The sequence below is a fragment of the Mauremys reevesii genome, linkage group 26, assembly GCF_016161935.1.
Source record: "Mauremys reevesii isolate NIE-2019 linkage group 26, ASM1616193v1, whole genome shotgun sequence".
In the NCBI taxonomy this organism is placed as follows: domain Eukaryota; kingdom Metazoa; phylum Chordata; order Testudines; family Geoemydidae; genus Mauremys; species Mauremys reevesii.
In genome coordinates, this window is record NC_052648.1 from 4,670,515 (window position 1) to 4,690,056 (window position 19,542).

General features: G+C 45.0%; 1 protein-coding gene across 8 annotated transcripts in view; it reads left to right on the forward strand.

Moving 5' to 3' along the window:
* GNG7 (G protein subunit gamma 7) overlaps window positions 1–19,542 on the forward strand; it is a 127,918-nt gene that overhangs the window by 35,006 nt on the left and 73,370 nt on the right. Inside the window, exons 3-4 of one of the 8 annotated variants that reach the window (XM_039515574.1) lie at window positions 3,355–3,423; window positions 16,580–16,711. The exons of 6 other annotated variants lie outside the window; for them this stretch is intronic. The gene's annotated coding sequence lies outside the window, so the exon portion shown is untranslated. The remainder of the gene's footprint in view (window positions 1–3,354; window positions 3,424–16,579; window positions 16,712–19,542) is intronic. One more of the 8 variants, XM_039515572.1, reaches the window with a different exon arrangement.

Consider the following 19,542-nt stretch of genomic DNA (forward strand, 5'->3'; position numbering starts at 1 on the left):
TAAGGCAAAATATATTGCCCCAGTTTGTGACATCAGTAATAATGCATTAAACGGATGATGCATTAAGTGACTGTTAAGCCTGTGAATTCCAGTTCATTTTACAAAGTGAATCATAACGTTGAGCTCACAAACATTGACATCTGCTATGCACAAGGAAAGCTGGAAGAGGTTTATTGTTGCCTGGATGACAAATAGGGGGACTCTCTAATCTTTTAAACCTCTGAGTGGCTATTCAGCTGTATTCTAGTTTGCATTGGTTTTGTCTGCTTGCAGCTGAAGGTGCTTCAGCATGCAAGTGTGCTGTCAGCGCTAGCATTGCCAGCCTTTTGGTCATGTTCTGAGCAGTTCTCGACTCTTCTGGTGTCTGACTGCTTGACTTCTCTTGCTTCCTTCAAGCTGGGATTGCTGCTGATTTGAGATAGCGCTGTTGGCTCATGTGGAATTGTGGAACAGTGATGGCTCTGGTTAATTAGGGATCAAGCTGGGTAGGCTCCAAAGGATGTTCATCCCTCTTAGCCGGAAGTCCTACTTCAGGGGGTGCAAAAGAGCTCTACACTTCCATGCAGGAGCAAAGGGAGATAGGGAATTCTTCTGATGTGGCATCTTCAGTACTGGAGGTTTGCAGCCATGGTAGCTCTTTTGGTATGGTCCTTTTGCTAATCTCTTTGTGGATGAGTATAATCATTTTGATCCATCCAGGATACCACAGCATCCATCCAAGATCGCTTTCTGCCTTTTGTTCCCTCCCAGTGCCCGCAAATATGCATTGCCAGCTGTAGCTCTCAAAATGTGCCCTGCATATTGAACCTTTTTTTTACTGAGTTCAGTCATCTCCCGTGCTTTTGGGGAATTACTTTAATTGGGTGGCAGGGATGCCAGGTTTTTTTTTAAATCTAGTCCTCTTTGGAACCTGGTCTTTGATTAACCAGTAGTACGGGAACAGCAGCTGTTGAGCACAGTGACTTTCAGCTTTGGTGTTGCAAGATTCATTACTGTGCACTGGAATACATGAGATGTACTGGAAATGTCATACCTTCCCCATCATTTTTAATTAAGCAGAATGGCTATGGCAGAGGCAGCATCTCAATAAATGGTTTAAGTGCTGAGCTTCTCTGAACACTGATGGTATCACACTGAAGTCTCTCTTTCTGGGAAGCGTCTAGCAAAGCAAAACTTCAATTTGTTCCATTGTTCTCTTCCTGCTGAGCATGATGTTAGCACCTTATATTCTGTCAAAATTATTTAACTACCCATTCCACGGGGGGAGGGATAGCTCGGTGGTTTGAGCATTGGCCTGCTAAACCCAGGGTTGTGAGTTCAATTCTTGAGGGGGCCATTTAGGGATCTGGGGCAAAAATCTATATGGGGATTGATCCTGCTTTGAGCAGGGGGTTGGACTAGATACCTCCTGAGGTCCCTTTCAACCCTGATATTCTATGAATCTTCTGTGTACACATTCAGCATTAAAGTATTGTCTTGTAGGGCTGACTAATCCTGCAATAAGCAAACTCCAATTAATATAATGAAGCACTGTTGTAATGAAAATCCCATGACTTTTATATAAGGTGGAATAACAAGTTACGTATCAGTAACATTGTTGAATCCACCTGTAATTTGGTACGATGGGGGTGTTCTGGGATCGCTCTACTCAATTTTACAGCCTCTGCTGTCTCACTCCAAACTCTTCAGACTCTAACATGGCTTTTCTTGGTGAGAGTTTTCCCTCTTCAAAATAAAATCTTTCTTGTTTTGTTAACTCTTCAACTGGAACTGTGTCCACAGCTGCAATTTATTCCTGGTGCTAAACTACCAGTGAGAATTCATTACGTTGAAAGATTGGCAGAACTAGGTGAGTGAATTTGCAGCCACTTTGAAGGAGATAACAGAGATTAAGCATTGGGCTCACAGGATATAGACTCCCTGGAGTCAGAGTTGAATCCCAAATGGATAGACCCAGGCTATCTATCCCCCTGAAGTAGATAAGCTGAGTTTTTCATGCAATTCTGTCCTATGTGGATCTCTCCACAGACCCAAGAGGCTCTGTCTGTTTTGTGTGGGTGCTGAAGATTCCCTTGGACTCAGAATGTCAGATATCCAGGCCAAAATCCATTCCCTCCCCCTCCCGCCCACATACACACCACTGCAGTGCTGTGCATCTAGATGTCATGACCTTTCATTGGTGTTTGCCTGTACAGATAAAGCGCTGAGATCCCTTTGGGGATGAAAGGTTCTATATAAATGTCAAATACTGCTACTCTGGGGACCGCCTCCTATGGAATTTATGGCTATTAAGAGTTCTACAGCAGGGTAACTGACTGCAATTTGCAAGTGGAACTCCAGTAGTGTCCTGTTCCTTTCATCATGGGCTAAGGTGTGCTTTCTTGTTTGGCTCAATGTTTTAATACTTTGCAAATAACTAGATAGCACCTTCTATATAGGGGTCTGAAAGGACTCTTCTGATATTGGTTAAGCCTTGCATCACCTCTGAAATAGGGAAGTGCTCCCCCTTTTTACTGAGGCACAAGTGAAGGGACTTACGTAAGCTTAGACAGGGAACCTATGGCACAGCTGGGAATAGAGACTAGCTTTCTCCAGTCCTGTCCCTTAACCAGACTGGCTTGCTTTTCATCAGCAATGTAGAATTGGGGTAACCCACTGGTAGTCATCTGAGCACCAGTCCACTTTTCTTGTAAGTATGTCCGATGAATCTGAAGCATTTGGGAAATTCATGTGTGAAACGTACAGAGCACCATAAAATCTTTAAGATGCTAAAGGTTCATAGAGTTGCACGAGATGTACCATGGGGGAGATTTTCAAAGACACACATGGTAGCCAGGCACCCAGGTTTCTCATGTGCCTTTGAAAATGTCCTGTCTTTACACACAACTCATTTAGGTGGGAAAGAAGGGAAAGGCAGCTGCATGCAGTGTACACATTTGATCAGCAGATGTCGCTGTTAAACCACTTAACTGGTTTCAGGGGTAGAAAAGCTGCTCTTTTGAATTCCAAAACTATTGATACTGGCATTTTATCTAACCTTAAGTAAAGTATGGAAGCTTTTAAAAAAGCCTTACTGAGAATATAAACCTAACTTGCTTTTGACTTGAGGTGCAAATTGCATCAGATGTTGCCACTGTGCACTGAATCTAGTTGGCATGTTTGGCAGCTGCTTTGTAACTGTTTGGGTGCCAGAAGGAATGCTCAGAACACTCTCTAGCGAAGCCTTTATTAGGCGACTTTTCAGAAAGCAATATAATTAGACTTAAATTTTCAGTGAAATGAGGAAGCCACCAGGTGGCAGCTCTCTTTGTTCTGGTGCATCTCAGCTGGTGTGTTTTTTTTTCTGGCCCACAGATTCCAGAATCCCATGGACTGAACACCACAGTCTAGACTAACTGACAGACAGAATTCTTCTCCTGTTAGGTAAGCAAGGAGTAGACACCAATTATGCAAATTCTCAGCCATAGTCTTCCTTTTTAATTTTACATTTTTCAAACTCTCTAAATAAGGAAGTTGCCATCTCATACAGTGAAATTCAGAGCCAGGAACTAGGGTAGCTCGCGGCTGCACTACCTTTGTGGATCGGTTATGTTTTAAAGGTGGCTTAGTCACTTCATGCTGAGCATTTTTGCTCTTGGTGTTGAATGTCTGCTGAGAAGGAGGTGGGACTGAAAAATGGGTAGCAATCTCATATGGCAATTAGTTTAGTTTAAGAAAACCCTTATAGCTAATGGATTTTATCTAATGCTGATGAGCTGTGCAGTGATGCTGAAGTATCCATAGGGATGCTATTAAATACTAAAGTGTTATTCACATACTTGATAATGAATAAGCATAGTATTGTTTGTGCTCTTGTATACTAATACTGGGAGTGACTCAGGTACAGTATGCAGAGCTTTTTACATCTAGGCTACTGAATCTGGACTGAGTTGAAAATAATCTTCAGTTAGTATTGGACTATTCTGTGGCCTCTGTTAAATGAATTTCTTCCTGTGTATGTGGGGGAGGAGGATGAGGGCAACCTATCACAGTTAATAGTCTAGAGTAACCATGAACACTCAATTCCCTTATTTGCTCTAGAGGAATAAAACTGGCCCCCTAGCGCTGAGCTGCATTGGGTATTTCTGTCCTTGTACGTGGAAATCTATTGTGCCACTTTGTTTGTTTGTTCAACACACTTCTCCAGCACTCATTTTAAACTCCCTGCCATCACTTGTCCCCTGTAGCACATTTCCTATGTCTACTGCTCTTTGAATAAATCTTAATATTGCCTCATAAATTGAATCTTTCAGATTTTTGCCTTTTATCTAAGGAAGTTTTTCTTGCAGTACAAGGACTGTTATGTGCATTATCTAGTTCAGTGATTTTCAAACTTTTTTTTCTGGCGACCCAGTTGAAGAAACTTGTTGATGGTGTCCCTAGCCTCTGTTTGCCAGAAGCTGGGAATGGGCGACTGGGGGTGGATCACTTGATGATTCCCTGTTCTGTTCATTCCCTCTGGGGCACCTGGCACTGGCCACTGTCGGAAGACAGGAGACTGGGCTAGATGGACCTCTGGTCTGACCCAGTAGGGCCATTCTTATGTTCTTATGCCTGCGACCCAACGGAGCTGTGGATGAGGGGTTTGGGGTGTGGGAGGGGTTCAGGATTGGGGTGAGGGCTGTGGGGTGGGGCCAGGAATGAGGGGTTCAGGATGTGGGAGGGGGCTCTGGGCTGGGGCAGGGGCTTGGGATGTGGGAGGGGGTCAGGGCTCTGGGCTGGGGGTACAGGATCTGGGATGGAGGATGAGGGGTTTGGGGTGCAGGAAGGGCCTCCGGTTTTGGGGAGGCTCAGGGCTGGGGCAGGGTTTTGGGGTGCAGGGTTGGGGCATAGGCTTATCTCGGGTGGCTCCTGGTCAGCGGCACAGCGGTGATGCTAATGCCGGCTTCCTGCCTGTCCTGGCACCACGGACCGCTCTGCGCCCCAGAAGCGGCCAGGAGCAGGTCCACCTCCTAGGCAGAGGTGCGCAAACAGCTCCGCGTGGCTCTTGCCTGCAGGCACCACGCCCTCCCCCTCCCCCCCCCCCGCCTTCCAGCTCCCATTGGTTGGGAACCAGCCAATGGGAGTGCTAAGCCAGTGCTCGGGGTGGAGGCAGCGCGCGGAGCACTGTGGCCCCCCTGCCTAGGAGCCGGACCTGCTGCTTGCCGCTTCCGGGGTGCAGCGTGGTGTCAGAACAGGTAGGGACTAGCCTGCCTTAGCCAGGCAGCACTGCCAACGGGTCTTTTAACAGCTTGGTCAGCAGTGCTGACCAGAACCGCCGTGACCCAGTGCCTTACATTCCTTGACCCAGTACTGGGTCACGACCCGCAGTTTGAAAACAACTGATCTAGTTATCTATGGGTACATCTACACTACCCGCCGGATCGGCAGGTAGTGATCGATCTATCGGGGATCGATTTAGATTTAATATTGCATCTAAATCGATCCCCAATCGCTCTGCCGTTGACTCTGGAACTCCACCGCAGCGAGAGGCGGAAGTGGAGTCGACGGGGGAGCAGCAACGGTCAACTCGCCGCCGTCCTCGTGGTCAGGTAAATTGACCTAAGATATGCCGACTTCAGCTACACTATTTGCATAGCTGAAGTTGCGTATCTTAGGTTGACGCCCCCCTCCCCCACCCCAGTGTAGACCTAGCCTATTAGATGGCTCTCTCCATTTCACTCTTTTAAAAGTCAGCATACTTTAATCTAAAAGTTTATGCCACACTTGTGACATAGAGATGCAACACATTTAAGTGTTAGAATAGAAATCTGGTAGTTCCCATAAAGTTTCTCCCAGATCTTGCTGAAGACCTTACAGCATTAACTTGACACAAGGAGCTGGAATGAAAGATAAGTGCAGATTTAATAAAACGTTGCTTAGTTGGTCAGTGTTTGGCAGCTCACCAACAAGGTTAAATGGTTGCTACCATGTGATGATCAGATCTCTTCCCAAGAAAACATTGGGAAGATTCTTGTAAACGTACTAGATTAAATATAAGTATGTGGTTTTCTGGGAACTAGTTGAATGCAATGCAGAGTGCTTCAACTGTGTATAAATATGCGTATGTATTTGTATGTGATGTAGGTCAAATGAATGACGGTGAAGCAAACTGGTTTTCTTTACTGAAGAAAAGCATCTGTCTACAGCAAATGTAGTGTCCACTTTCCTTAACTTCATCTAGTCAAGAGGTCTCCCGTGGGGCAGAGTTGCAGAATGTTGGTGTGTATTTGCACCCTGCCCCCGAAAGAAAGACCTTTCCTTAAGTGAAAGTTTAGATTCTTTTGGAGGTGGTGTCCTACTAAGTGCTATTCAGCTGTAGGGATAATCAGCCCATACAACAATCCCTTTTATTGATAGGAAAGGGGAAACTAAAGCACAGAATTTGTGACTCAAGATCAATAGAAACTAGAACAGGGGTTCTCAAACTGGGGGTCGGGACCCCTCAGGGGGTCGCGAGGTTATTACAGTGGGGGTCATGAGCTGTCAGCCTCCACCCCAAACCCCACTTTGCTTCCAGGATTTATAATGGTGTTAAATAGATTTAACAGTATTTTTAAGGTATAAGGGGGGTCGCACTCAGAGGCTTGCTGTGTGAAAGGGGTCACCAGTACAAAAGTCTGAGAACCACTGAGCTAGAAGCAAGGGCTAACTGTGTCCCCTGGTCTAACCACTGGATAACATGCTTCCATTCTGCTGCTTGAGGGTAGGGGTGCCAATGTTTTAATTGCACAAAACCAAACACCCTTGCCCCGCCCCCTGCCCTTCCCCTTCTCTGAGGCTCCTCCCCTTTCCCTCCGTCGCTCGCTCTACCCCATCGTCACTCACTTTCACTGGGCTGGGCCAGGGGTTGGGCTGCGGGAGGGGGTGAGGGCTCCATCTGGGTGTGCGGGCTCTGTGGTGGGGCCAGAAATGAGGAGTTCATGGTGTGGGAGGGGGCTCCGGGGTGGGGCTGGAGGTGAGGGGTTTGGAGTGCGGGAGTGGGATTGGGGTGAGGGCGCTGGCTGGGGGTGTGGGCTCTGGGGTGGGGCTAGGAATGAGGGGTTTGAGGTGCAGGAGGGGGCTCAGGGCTGGGGTACAGGGTTGGGGTGTGGGGTGCAGGCTCTGGGAGAGGGCTCAGGGCTGGGACGGGGAGTTGGGGTGCCGGGAGGGGCTTCCAACCTGGGGCAGGGGTTTCAGGACACAGGCTTTGGCCAGGCAGCGCTTACCTCAGGCAGCTTCCGGTTGGTGGTGCAACTGGGCTAAGGCAGGCTCCCTGCTGGCTCTGCACTGCTCTCAGAAGCGCCTGGCATGGCCAGCCCCTAGGCGGAGGCACAGCCAGGTGGATCTGCGTGGTGTGCACTGCCTGCGCCCGCAGGTGCTACCCCCTCAGCTCCCATTGGCTGTGGTTCCTCGTGAATGGGAGCTGTGGAGCTGGCGCTCAGGGTGGGGGCAGCATGAGGATCTTCCTGGCTGTCTATGGGCCTGGGAGCTGCACGGAGCCAGGGTAGGCAGGGAGCCCTGCTAGGCCGCCGCCCACACTTTTAACAGCCTGGTCAGCACCATCAGGGTCCCTTTTCAACTGGGTGTTCTGGCTGAAAACTGGACGCTTGGCAACCCTGTCTTAGGTATACCACTATCTTATCTAGCCTCCCAAAATACCCTGTGGGAAGGATGTCTTTCAGTAGTCTGTAGCACTAAAACCCTGAAAATTATATGATGTGTGATACTGCTTATTAAATAAAATGCCCTGTTACCCCCATGACTCAGAACACGATTTCTAATCACTCTGTGGTGCTGGCTTCCTAACACGACTTAGAGAATGCAGATGTCAACTCTGCACACAGTAAAAGGTTTGTCCTATTCTGGACCTGTTATATAAACCATCTCCAGCTCATCTTCTAATTTGCAAGTGTGTTTAATGTCTTCTCTTTGAGATCAGAGATAATGTGAGGGGGTGAGCTGTCTGCTGAGTCAGTCTTTACTGCCTCTTGTTTTTGCCCTCCAGCCCTCCTACACACTCCACCTGCATGCTGGTCTAACCTTTAGCAGCTGAAATCTTGATGTGGTTTTTCTGTGCAATGGGTAACAGTCAAGCAATCTTTGTTTTCCTTTTGCCTAAATGATCATCCTCCCCCCTCAAATACAGTTTGGTGTTTTTCACGAGAAGATATGGCTAAAAAATTTTTTTGGAGGGGCTGCTGCAGATGGAGAGAAGAGTGTTCCTACTAAAGTGGGAGCACTTAGCCTACCGGGGTGTCTCTGTGTTGGCAAACAGCCAGAATAATCCAAACGTGTCTTTCCTTTGCAACCTCTAAACTCCTTGCAAATGTGAATGCATTTATATTCTAGAGGCAGCCTAATTATTACCAGGCTGATACTTCACTATCCTACAACATAATGTGCACAGCCTACAGAACTGGGTCAGTGTCATCTAATAGACTTCAAGATAACTTAGCTCAGTAATAGTAGGAGAGTCCTAGATCACTCTGTTGGGATAAATTTGATTTCTGCTTTTCCTGTGGAACATTAATAGCAACTCATTTCTTTCTTGCATGAAATGGTGTGTTGTACCTATGTTGGACGTACATGTCTGAATTGTCCAAAAAATAAACTATGGGTCTGTTGGCATTGCTTCCAACACCACTATGCAGCTAGTACACTGTTTTAATATAGGCCAACTCAACAGATTTTTATTTTTTTTGTCTGCCAATAAATTCCTTAATTCTTGTGGCACAGGAGTTCTCTAAAGCCTGGTCCACGTTTTTATTGTGCAAAGTGCGGACTTCAGGATTAAACAAAGCCCATCGTTGTAAAGAGGGTTAAGAAAACATGGCTGAGTTGCCCTCTTCCACCTAGTTTACAGTCCCGTCTGAACTTGTATAGAAGACAAGAAAACTGTCCGGTTGTAAACTTTTGGTCTGTTTTTAAATGCAAATCTTCAGTGAGGTTTTGCTGGAGAATTTAACTGAATAATCTAGCCATGGCACAGTGTTTATATTTGTCCTATATTACTAGGACAAATTTAAAGTATATCTGGTATGAAAGCCCCCTATCAAATGTCAAACTCTTATTTCTGTTTAAGTTGTAGAACTGTGGTGCATAGAACACTTGAGTTGGACAGGGCTGCTTGCTTACATTCTCTAGATGTTTGATTTCTCTAAATATAGATGCATGTAAAAATGCTTCAGCAGTATTAACTTTGCATATTTTCAGTTGGTCTCCTATCTCTGTTCAAGGTGCATTATACAGCCTTCTAATGCCCTCTCCCCACCCACCCCTTGTTCCTGTCTCTACGGGCTTGCATTCCACAACCCTTAGAATAGCATTCCTCCTTTCCTCTACACTGGATCATTTGTTTAGGATCTGTTTAAATTTTGAATCCTAGGAACTGTCTCCAAGTCACTTAAACTACCAGACAACTTTGATAGTTACGTTCAAACTTTTTTCCCTTTGGCATTTTAAGTCTCCTTCCTACTTACTTAAAGTGCATTTTGGCAACTTTAAGTTGCTTGTTGCTATAGCTCAGTGTGTGGAATTAATTTTGAATCCCAAAATACCATCTGATTAAGTGCTGTTGCAGTTTGCTTATTAGGCAGCCAGCTCTTTCAGTTAAAGGTCTGAAGGGAAAGTTACTTTTTTTTTTTTATGACTGATGGCAGCTTTGACTGGAGAAATCAACCATGTTTTGAATTCTTCCTCCTCATATTGTGTATACAAGACCTCATGCATGAGCTCTTCTTTCCTGTGAGAAGAATTTGGCTTCATAGCCAGTCCTAACCAGAGGAACTCACTATATTATTACATGCCTTGTAGCTGTGGAAGGTCACAAGAAAAGTGTGTGCAGCTCTGTGGTCAACACTGCAGAAATCGTTTGGACAGTGGGCTTTTAAATCAGAGGGGCTCCTCCGTTTTCCACTCAGCACCAGTGTTTATCATTGCTGATAACTTAGGACAATTTTTTTTCCCCCTGCTTCATGTTTCACATGTTGCTCTGAGGCCAAATAAGTCAGAACAAGTGCAACTCTTCTCCTGATTCAAAAGATTACAGTACGTCCTGTTCTGCCAGTCTTCCTTGATGTGACTCCCAACATGCTGTGTTTTATTTTTGCAGTGGGATTGAAGACTGATTTGTTTTTGTTTTTTAGTAGTTTACATGTTCAGTAGAAGCAGACATTGTATTTTACCTCAGCCTCTTTGGGTGAGAGAAGCAGTTTGGTTCTGTCTGACTTTCTTTAATTGCATTTTCTAGCATTTCTCATTCTGAACGACACCAAGTGGTCTACAAAATTAACTAGTAAATGCAGCAGGTGCCTAATAGAGCACAGCAACCCTTCTCTGTGTCTTTTCAAATTGTCACAGGTGTTTTGAGCCCGGGGTGGGTGCTTTTTTTGGTTATAGAGCTAAACTGGGGAAAACACTGCACAACCGTTCACAGCAGGAGGTCGTTACTATGAGGCTTCAGAGAGGCATAATTACTGGAGCTGGAGTTTGACCAGCACACTGGTGTTAACACCTTTTGCTCCTCTGTAAAGCACAAGGAGATGTTTTTAACTAGGGGTCACACACTTGGTAGCTTGTTGTTACCCAAGCTTCTTGCATACTCCATCCTCCCCCCCCCCCAAAGCTCCCTGGGGTGCCACCCTCCCATCCCCCTCTTTTTCAGAGACTCCCTGCAACTCCCCAGTCTCCCTCAGCTAGGGGCTCTGTGTGCCCCTCATTCCCTCTCCTCCCCCCCAGTCTGCTAAGGACCATTATGCCAGGCAGAGTGACACACCAGGGTCTCCCATTCTCTCCCATACCAGCACCATTGCAGAGGCTCTGTGGGGCCCAGATATGGGGAGGATGGGGACACAATCTCCACCCATCAGGTGTTGTTCCCACATTCTTCTCCCACGTCAGAGTTCTCTCTGCCCCCTGTTCACACCTTCCCTCCCTCTTCTGTGCCCTATTCCCTCATCCTCATACCAGGGTCCCACATTCCACCCCAGTATGATGGTATATGTGCATGCTCCCATTCTCTTTCATTCAAAGTACCAGTGTTAAATTCTGTTGGGACGATGAGCAGGGATGAGATGCGATATTGTTATTGTGGAAGGTGTTCATGGGGCCATCAACCAGGTGTTTGATCTAGAGACAGTTGCAGAGGTGCTTGAGGCTGTGCTAAAGAGTTCCTTGTGACTCCATGTGTTCCTGATTGCCCCCCCCCTCCCCTTTTGGTTTTTCAGTTTCTCCCCAAATCAATAGGATTCTGGCCATTGATTCCTAGAATGTTCCCTGAAACTTTGGAATTGATCGACTATGACCTTCAAAAGTTACCGAGTTACACACAGACAGAAAAGCTGCCAAGCTGACTGTAAAGTCTCTGCAAACTCGATCAATTCTCACAAGTAATCAGGACCTCTTTATTGAAGAAAGATGGCACTTCAGTGCCATGCTGGTGCTGATTTGAGGAAGTAGTGCCTCTTACATGAGTGCTGCTTCCTGCAGCACCTGAACTTTCCTTGAAGGCCCCCTCACCACAATCTAACTGGATCACAGCTCTTGGTATATTCAATGGATTTCTTGCCATTAATAAACAAAGGTTGGTCACAGTCTGGCTGCAGCCATGTTGATGACCTGTATAGGAGACTTTTTTGCTCCTTCACAGAAAGGCAAAACCTGGGGATTTGGGCTGCTTTTCCTTTTCCTGTTAATTAGGGTAGTGGTTCTGGATTTATGAATGGCACATAGCAGAGACTGGAAGCTTAACCCCCTCATACCCCCCAACTCCCATCAAAGTGGTGGTTGTAGTACTGGGAACTGATCCTCAGAAATGCTGGCTTGGATAAATATTTCTGCAGCTAGTCCTCAGGTGGAGTATATTGCAGAAATCCCTACTCAAGTCACTTTGTTAGAGCCTCTGACATGCAATGCAGAAAACATAGCAACAGGAGCAGTAATCACATCATCCAAGATATTTCCTTATAAAGTATTGGCGGGGCTGCAGAACACTGCCAGCAGGAGTGGTCCATACTGCCAGTAATTCCCCTCCTTTTTCCTTTCTCTGTGGCAGTAAAGGCTTGATTTATGCGAAATCCACACCCTTGACAGTAAGATTTGTGTGGAGAATGCTGAGATGTCTGCAAGATGCAGATTCTGTAACTGTCATGTCTACAAACTAAAGAATAACACCAGGGTTTTGCAAAACAAAAATATTTTATCGAAGGGTGTACGTCACCCACCATGTAGCCATTCAGAGCAGCAACAGAAACAGCTTTTCAGACAGCCCTAAAACAAAAGGACATGATTCCTGAGAACCTTTGAGGCAGCATCTTTTAATGCCCTTTGTGCCATCCTCAAAAGAAGCCTAGGGTCACTTACATTGCAGAAGCAAAGGATTGTAAAAGCAAACTACGGCATACTTCTGTACTACTTAACTGTTTTTCACTAGTTGAGAAAAATGTCTGGAAAACAATTCTTCTGATTGTGGGACAACAACCTAACCTATTTCCAAAGAAATATTTTTGTTTACTGTTGTTACTTGCATATTTACTGTTGGATCATGTTGAGTACAAACCAGATGCAAGAACCAAAGGCTCCCAAACATAAATTACTTTGTTTAATGACTCTGGGATGAGTTGATGTGAGCTTTGGGAAGTTTAGTTGTGTTTCTAAGCCCGCTTGGGAGCTATAGGAGATTGTGCTCATCTCTTAGAGCACTGGCCCCTCAGTGGTTCTCCAATATTTCTGCTGGTGACCCCTTTCACATAGCAAGACTCTGAGTGCGACCCCCCCCATAAATTAAAAACACTTTTTAAATATATTTAAAACCATTATAAATCCTGGAGGCAAAGCGGGGTTTGGGGTGGAGGCTGACAGCTCATGACCCCTCATGTAATAAATTTGCGACCCCCAGTTTGAGAACCCCTCCTCTAAAAACAAAAAGAGATCTCACAAAACTGGGTGACTGGGCAACAAAATGGCAGATGAAATTCAATGTGCATAAGTGCAAAGAAATGCACGTTGGAAACCATAATCCCAGCTACACACACAGAGAGAGATCTGGTGTTACTGTGATTAGTTCTCTGAAAACATCTGCTCAATTTACAGTCAAAAAAGCTAATCCTGTTAGGAGCCATTAGGAAAGGGATAGACAGCATCATAACACCATTATATAAATCCATGGTACATGCACACCTTAAATACTGCGTGCAGTTCTGGTCACCCCATCTCAAAAAAGGGTATATTAGAATTGGAAAAAGTACAGCGAAGGGCAACAAAAATGATTAGGGGTATGGAACAGCTTCCATATGAAGAGGGAGTAAAAAGACTGGGACTGTTCATCTTAGAAAAGAGATGACTAAAGGGGGCATAATTTTTACAGAGATCTATAAAATCATGACTGGTGTGAAGGAAGTGAATAAGGAAGTGTTATTTACCCCTTCACATAACACAAGAACCAGGGATCACCCAATGAAATTAACAGGCAGCAGGTTTAAAATAAACTTATGGAAGTACTTGTCTGCTCTTAGGGTGGTATGTAGTGTGTGTATAACTATACACCGCAGTGAAAGGCAGGCTGTGTCCACACTGCAGTGCGTAGCTACACACGGTGGTGAAATGCTCTGCCAGCTCCTTCCTGCCGGAGTCTTTCACTGTAGTAGGGAAAGTCTCAAGCAGCGGGACACTACACTCCTAAAAATAGCAGTGTAGACATGGGAGGTGCTTCTTGGGCTTGTAGAGAGCCGTGTAGAGTATATACACTAGGTTCTGATGTATCTCTACTCTACTCGCGTAAGCAGTGCCTTAGCAACTAAACAGCTATTTACACCCTTGCCAGGTGGGTGTACAGTGTCTGTACTCGGTATGCTGGAACTGTTGTAGACCTACTTTTCTATTGTAAGACCTTTCGGGCAGAGGCCCATTTCTGCGTGTATTCTGTGCAGCACCTCGCACAACTGTGAACATTAATCCAAAATCTGTGTTATAGGGAAATCGTCAGACACAAAACCAGCTGTTGGAAGGGTACTGAATTCTAGTGATAAGGGTGTTTGTATGACACTGATGGACTCTGCATGGGAAATCCATGCAGTGCATTTATTTGTACGTGGGAATGTTTTCAAAGCTGGCATTTTTCTGGTGGGATCATTACCTTCTAGAACCTCCCAGAACTGACGCCGTCCATCAGTCTATCCTTGTAGTATGTGCAGGCCGTCTACTCACCTCTTCAAATGAGTTCACACCTTTCTGTTTTCACTAGCTTTGGAAAATGGCCCTTCTTTCCCACAGCAAGGTGCTAGATTTGACAGTTCTCTTTTCACCATAGCCGTTTCCCAGCCCCTTACCATCATGAACTTTTGCATCTGGAAAATGTATTAATGGGAATGGGTTTAACTCCAGACTTAGCCAAGGGTTATGCTAGTTTTAAAGGGCCACTTCTAAGCTATGTTGTAAACAATCATCTTTGCCGCTTTTGGCTTCATGTAGCACTTCATTTTAAAGATTCCTCTGCTACTGCTTACCCATGTGCAGTGTAGCCGGACCCTTCTTTCAGTGGTGTGTAGAGTACGTACACTAAACTGCCCCTCTTCCCCCTCCCCAGCAAAGGTATAAATAGCAGTGTAGATGGTCAAGCACTGTTTTGGTGAGTAGAGTAAGGACATGTCTAAACCTTGTGGGTATGGACCAGGCTCGGCCAAACAGTGCCTCCCCCATCGCAGGGTAGCATCGTGCTGCAGGAGTCTTTTCCTGCCACAGAGAGACACACCCGGCTTTTCACTGCGGCATGCAGCTACAAGTATCCTATACCCTGTTGCCACGGTATGCAGTGTAGATGTAGGCTAGAAGACCTTCTCCGTGGCCTTGTCCACGCCACTTTTTGGGGAAATTGCCCACCATTGTGCTCCCAGTGCTGCAGCTCTAGTGGCAACGACTAGGGAGGCCTTAAGTAGCCACCAGCATTTAACTTCCATACTCACCAGACCTCTTCTGAGCAGGGTTAAATGATGTGCTGGTTAAGAATACCAGTGCCCTGGCTATACTATCACTCCTGACATGTCTTCTGCCAGTGGGGGGTTGTAACAGCGGGAGACTTCACAAAAAAGTCTAGCATGCAATTCCAGAGAGTTGCCATGGACAAGCAGGTAGCAAAGTTGTGATGCAAGAGATTTTATGCTCTGAACTTCTACAGGAGGATCACTTTCTATGGTGAGCCTTGAGCTAGCAGTCTTCCTTTAATGTGAAGCAACAAACTTCTGCTGCAATGTAAACATGTGGCCAGCGGGGCTTATTTTGTGAGGGAGCCGATTTGACGTGTGCCAAAACATCTCTGCATGTAAACTGTGAGTGTCCTGGACTCTGAGAATGATGTCCTGCTGAATTCCAGTGGTGGAGACTTATGTCCCCACCGGTGGTGAAATTAATTTCTTTTACATCACCTACCTTAACACCCTGTGACTGAAAATACATTGAATGTTTTCTGTTCAAGTGGGAGCAAATGTCTCCTTACAGTTCCTGTCTGGCTTCTGTTTTAGTTGCTTTTATGGAACATCCTTTCAGGGGAAGTGGTTGCATGATTCAGAGAAAATACGGATTTTGTTTGTTAATCTCTGTGCTGTTAACTTGGCCTGTTGGTGTGGAGGGAAGGGAGCATGTAAGGGGGGAGGGTGATTTTGTCAATTTCAATAGCTACAACCATCTTGAGGAAGTGTGGTTAACTGGCAAACTCTGATTTAATTTACATATATGAACCTCACATGCAGCTGAAACAGGTGTTGAGCAGTCTAAAATTCCAGTGTTCTAGGAAGCACAGTTGTGGAGGACTCGCCAGCTTGATCACTTGGCAAGCATGCTTAGAGAAATAGAAATGTACAGTATAGAACGAATATTGCTCAGTACACAAAAACCTTCTGAAACAGAAGACAAACTTTTTACCTAGATATCTACAGGCACATCACTGCAGCTAAGGCCAGCCTCTGGTCTGTGTACTCTAGCCTACTTCTGTCAGGCTAGCTGCTGTTACCCTGAATGAGCCAATTGGGCCTTCCTGATAAGAGCAGAACCTCATGGCTATGAATTTGATTAGCCATTTGGGACTTACAGAAAAATATAATTGTTTAACTCTCTATTTATAAATTTTTTTTTTTATTATTTTTTGGTGTGGTTAAGTGACACTGTTAATACACTCAGTCATAATACCAATGCTCATTGTGCTGTCCCTCACTAATTCTGGCGTATGCCCCCTGTTTTAAAGCTGTTGGTGTATAGAGCCTGGTTGGAGGCACGCACACAGATAGGCTTCTCCAGCAGTGGAGTGCTACTCTGAGTTTCTGGCAGGCTTGGGAATTGAAGACAACATGCTGCCTGTCCTTATGATAGCTGAGAATGTGCCACAACTGTCTTGATGAAAACTGTTCCACTGTGCAATTATCTTTGCTGTCACTTTTTCCTAATCAAAGCAAATTTTACCCTGTTTGAACTTTGGCCAGTTGCTTCTGGCTTTAAAATTGGTTTCCTTTCAGGTATTCAGAGTATCCCTCCACCATGCTTTGGGCAACTGTGCTTAAAAGAAATAAGCTTACTGTTCGGTCTTTCCCACTAGGTAATGCCAGCAGCCTCTTCTCAGTACTCATATAAAGTACGACATCTGTTCTCCAAAAATGCACTACTTGAGCGTTGCTTTCCACCACTGATGTCCCCTTTGTGCTGTCTAGTTGTTTCCTTTAACGAGGAGGTAAGAAATTTAACAAGTAACAGAACTAAGGAGGTTTGTGCATGATACAATTCAGCTGTTATCTTTGTTTTAACCCTCATCTCTCTTTCTTTGTTACCTTGTTTTTACTTTAGAATTACATTGTAAGGGTTCTTTTCAGGGCTTCGCTTCTGTTGGAGTGGTATTGCTCTGAGCATGCTTTGAATACGTCAGTTGGCAGTTAAATGGGCAGAGGATACCCAGGGATGGAGCTAATCAAGCACAGTAGTCCCCACCCCCCTTTTAAAAAATTTTTCCTCCCGCTATTTCAGTAGCTAAATTAACATGTTTACAGCACTAAAATGCCAAGTTCATGCTTACAGGATCCCGTCTGCTGCTGGTCCCCATCCTCTTTGAGGAGTACAAACCTGATCAAAACTTGTAGCACTGAGCAGCTCTGTGATTTGCAGAGACTGTCTTAATGAAAACAAGCCTATTGAATCTTTTTTTAGCCTTTGGCTTGTAAATAAATAAGCCACAAAGCTCTGTTGTTGGAAAGATTATCCCTGTCCAGACACCAGAGCCTTGCAATAGTTTGTCTCCTGTTGCTCTTTCCTTTTGGTTCCCCTCTATAACCTTGGGTGCCTTCACTGTGTCCAGTGTCCTTCCAGCGACATTACGTAGTTATTTTCTATACTGGTTTATTTGTTTTCATTCTGCATTGCCCATGGGTCTTTGTGGCGGGAAAATCCTTCGGGTTTTCAAAAAGATGCCCAAGTCTACTACTATCAGTAGTAACTCTGGGAACTGCAGATACAAAAGGATTAACGGCAAACAAATATACAACTGTGCAGTCCCAAGGGGTGCAAAAATATTCAGCATCACAGCCACTGCTGAAGTACAGTTCAGAGCTAGGCCTGTATGTGTTGGCTGCCTGCTGTGCTCCGCATATCACCAACAAATAAACCAAATGGATAGTTTAATTTGATGGGGTTCCCAGAAGGGCCTGAGAAATGGCTTTGTGCTGTGGCCTGTTGCTTTTGCTGCTGAGGGATGTGACCTCCAGATAACCATAGTCTGTCCTGTGCCAGTGTACGCAGTTGAGCCCTTGGAGTGCTTCACATCTGCTCGCAACCCAGCGAGCGAGAGGGAGAATGATAAACAAAATGCTTATTTCAGCAAGGGCAAGTGCTCTTTATGCCTTTTTAATCAGCCAGATGGAAGTTAGTTACACTAGTTCTGATGGCAAGTTCCGAAATTAAGTGTAGTTTTTCTTCTAGTGCTGCAAAAAGGTGCAGCTGATGTGTGTCCTCACGTCCTGAAGGACTCTGAAGGCAGCTTTCCAGGAACCCAGATAGAGCTTGATGTTTGTTTATATGCTCTTCAAAAGTTTGCCCTACTGTCTGCAGATTGGTATGCAAGAAATATAACTACAGTGTACTACTGAATGGTCAGCTCCAACCTAATTTACCAATCCATCCTCATCATCATATCCACTCATTATACTCCACACCCGGACATAGCCACTCTATGAACTTCATACCCTCATATCTCAATGTCTGTACTTTGACCCATCAACCTTTTACCTCCAATCGGGGATATTGCAGATTATGTATTCCTTATGCCACCCGATCTTAAACCAAACTTTGCACCCTCGATAATCTGTGTTATTCCCTGACAACCAGAAACTTCTATGCTTAAACTCTGTACCGTTCGCTTTTTTTAACATCATCTTAATAAAAATTTTAAATTGGAATGGTCAGCTACAAACTAACTTACCTACAATTTACAGGTCAGGCCTATTGAAGAAGGGGAGAAAATCATTTGATTGCATGTTTTGGCTCTGGTGTACCAGAAAGTGCAAGGTTCTTTTCTGGTACTTGTGAGAGTGGGGTGGGGGAAAAAAAGAAGAATTCTGATCATTTTGAGTAGGCAGAAGTGGTGCATGATCATCTTTTGGCTTTCCCAATACTGTGCTATGTGCTTTCACTTAAATCAGCCAAACCGATTCAAGGCTGCGAAGTTTTGCTTCTAGGTTTTTAACGTGAGGGGCTAGTGGATTATTAAGGCTGAGCAGCCGCAAGAGACTAGATAAAGCATTTTTGTTCTTGTTCATATAGATTAGCTTTCCTTCATAAATCCACTCACTGTCTATGCAACAAGACAAGTCCATAGGGTGTATTTTGGGAGCAGACTGCTGACCTAGTCTGAATACACCTTTTGTGGCTCCCAGCCTGGGAGCCAAACTAGCACCTTCCACATAAGGCAGGAGTCAGCTGGAAAGTTGCTTAGCACAGCCCCTTGTTTGGGTAGGCAAGAGGTGGCTAATGACACCCAACACCTCATTTGTTTGTTTCTGGTAACGAGTTCCCCACATTGTTAGCAGGGCCATAAATTCGCAGAAGGGCTCAGTTTACCAAAATCATGGAGTTATTTTGTGATGTAGAGAGAGATTTATTCTTCTGCCAGAGTCTGCAAAGAGAAATATGCGTTAATGTAAGCTCATTGAGGCTGGGATCATCTGACTTAGCACACTGGGGTCCCAATCCTGTTGGGGTCTCTAGTTGCACCCACAATCCAAATAATAAAGTTTATAATTACCCTGCTGTTGGGTTTTTTGTTTTCTAAGTTTATCCATTTACACTAAGTTGAAGTCCCAGCTGTGCACGCTTTCAAATAAGCAGTTTTTGAGTTTCTGGATTTACAGTCCATCTCTCCAGTTAACTGTGTGAATGAAAACTGTCCTGACCTTGGTTGGTCTGTCACAAAACTGCAAATTTACTGTGCACTTGTTTGCATTCCTAAGAGAAGGCAGTCTGCTGTGGGAGCTACAAAGCCACAAAGATCCTAGGGAGACTGTAGTTTTCAAGGCT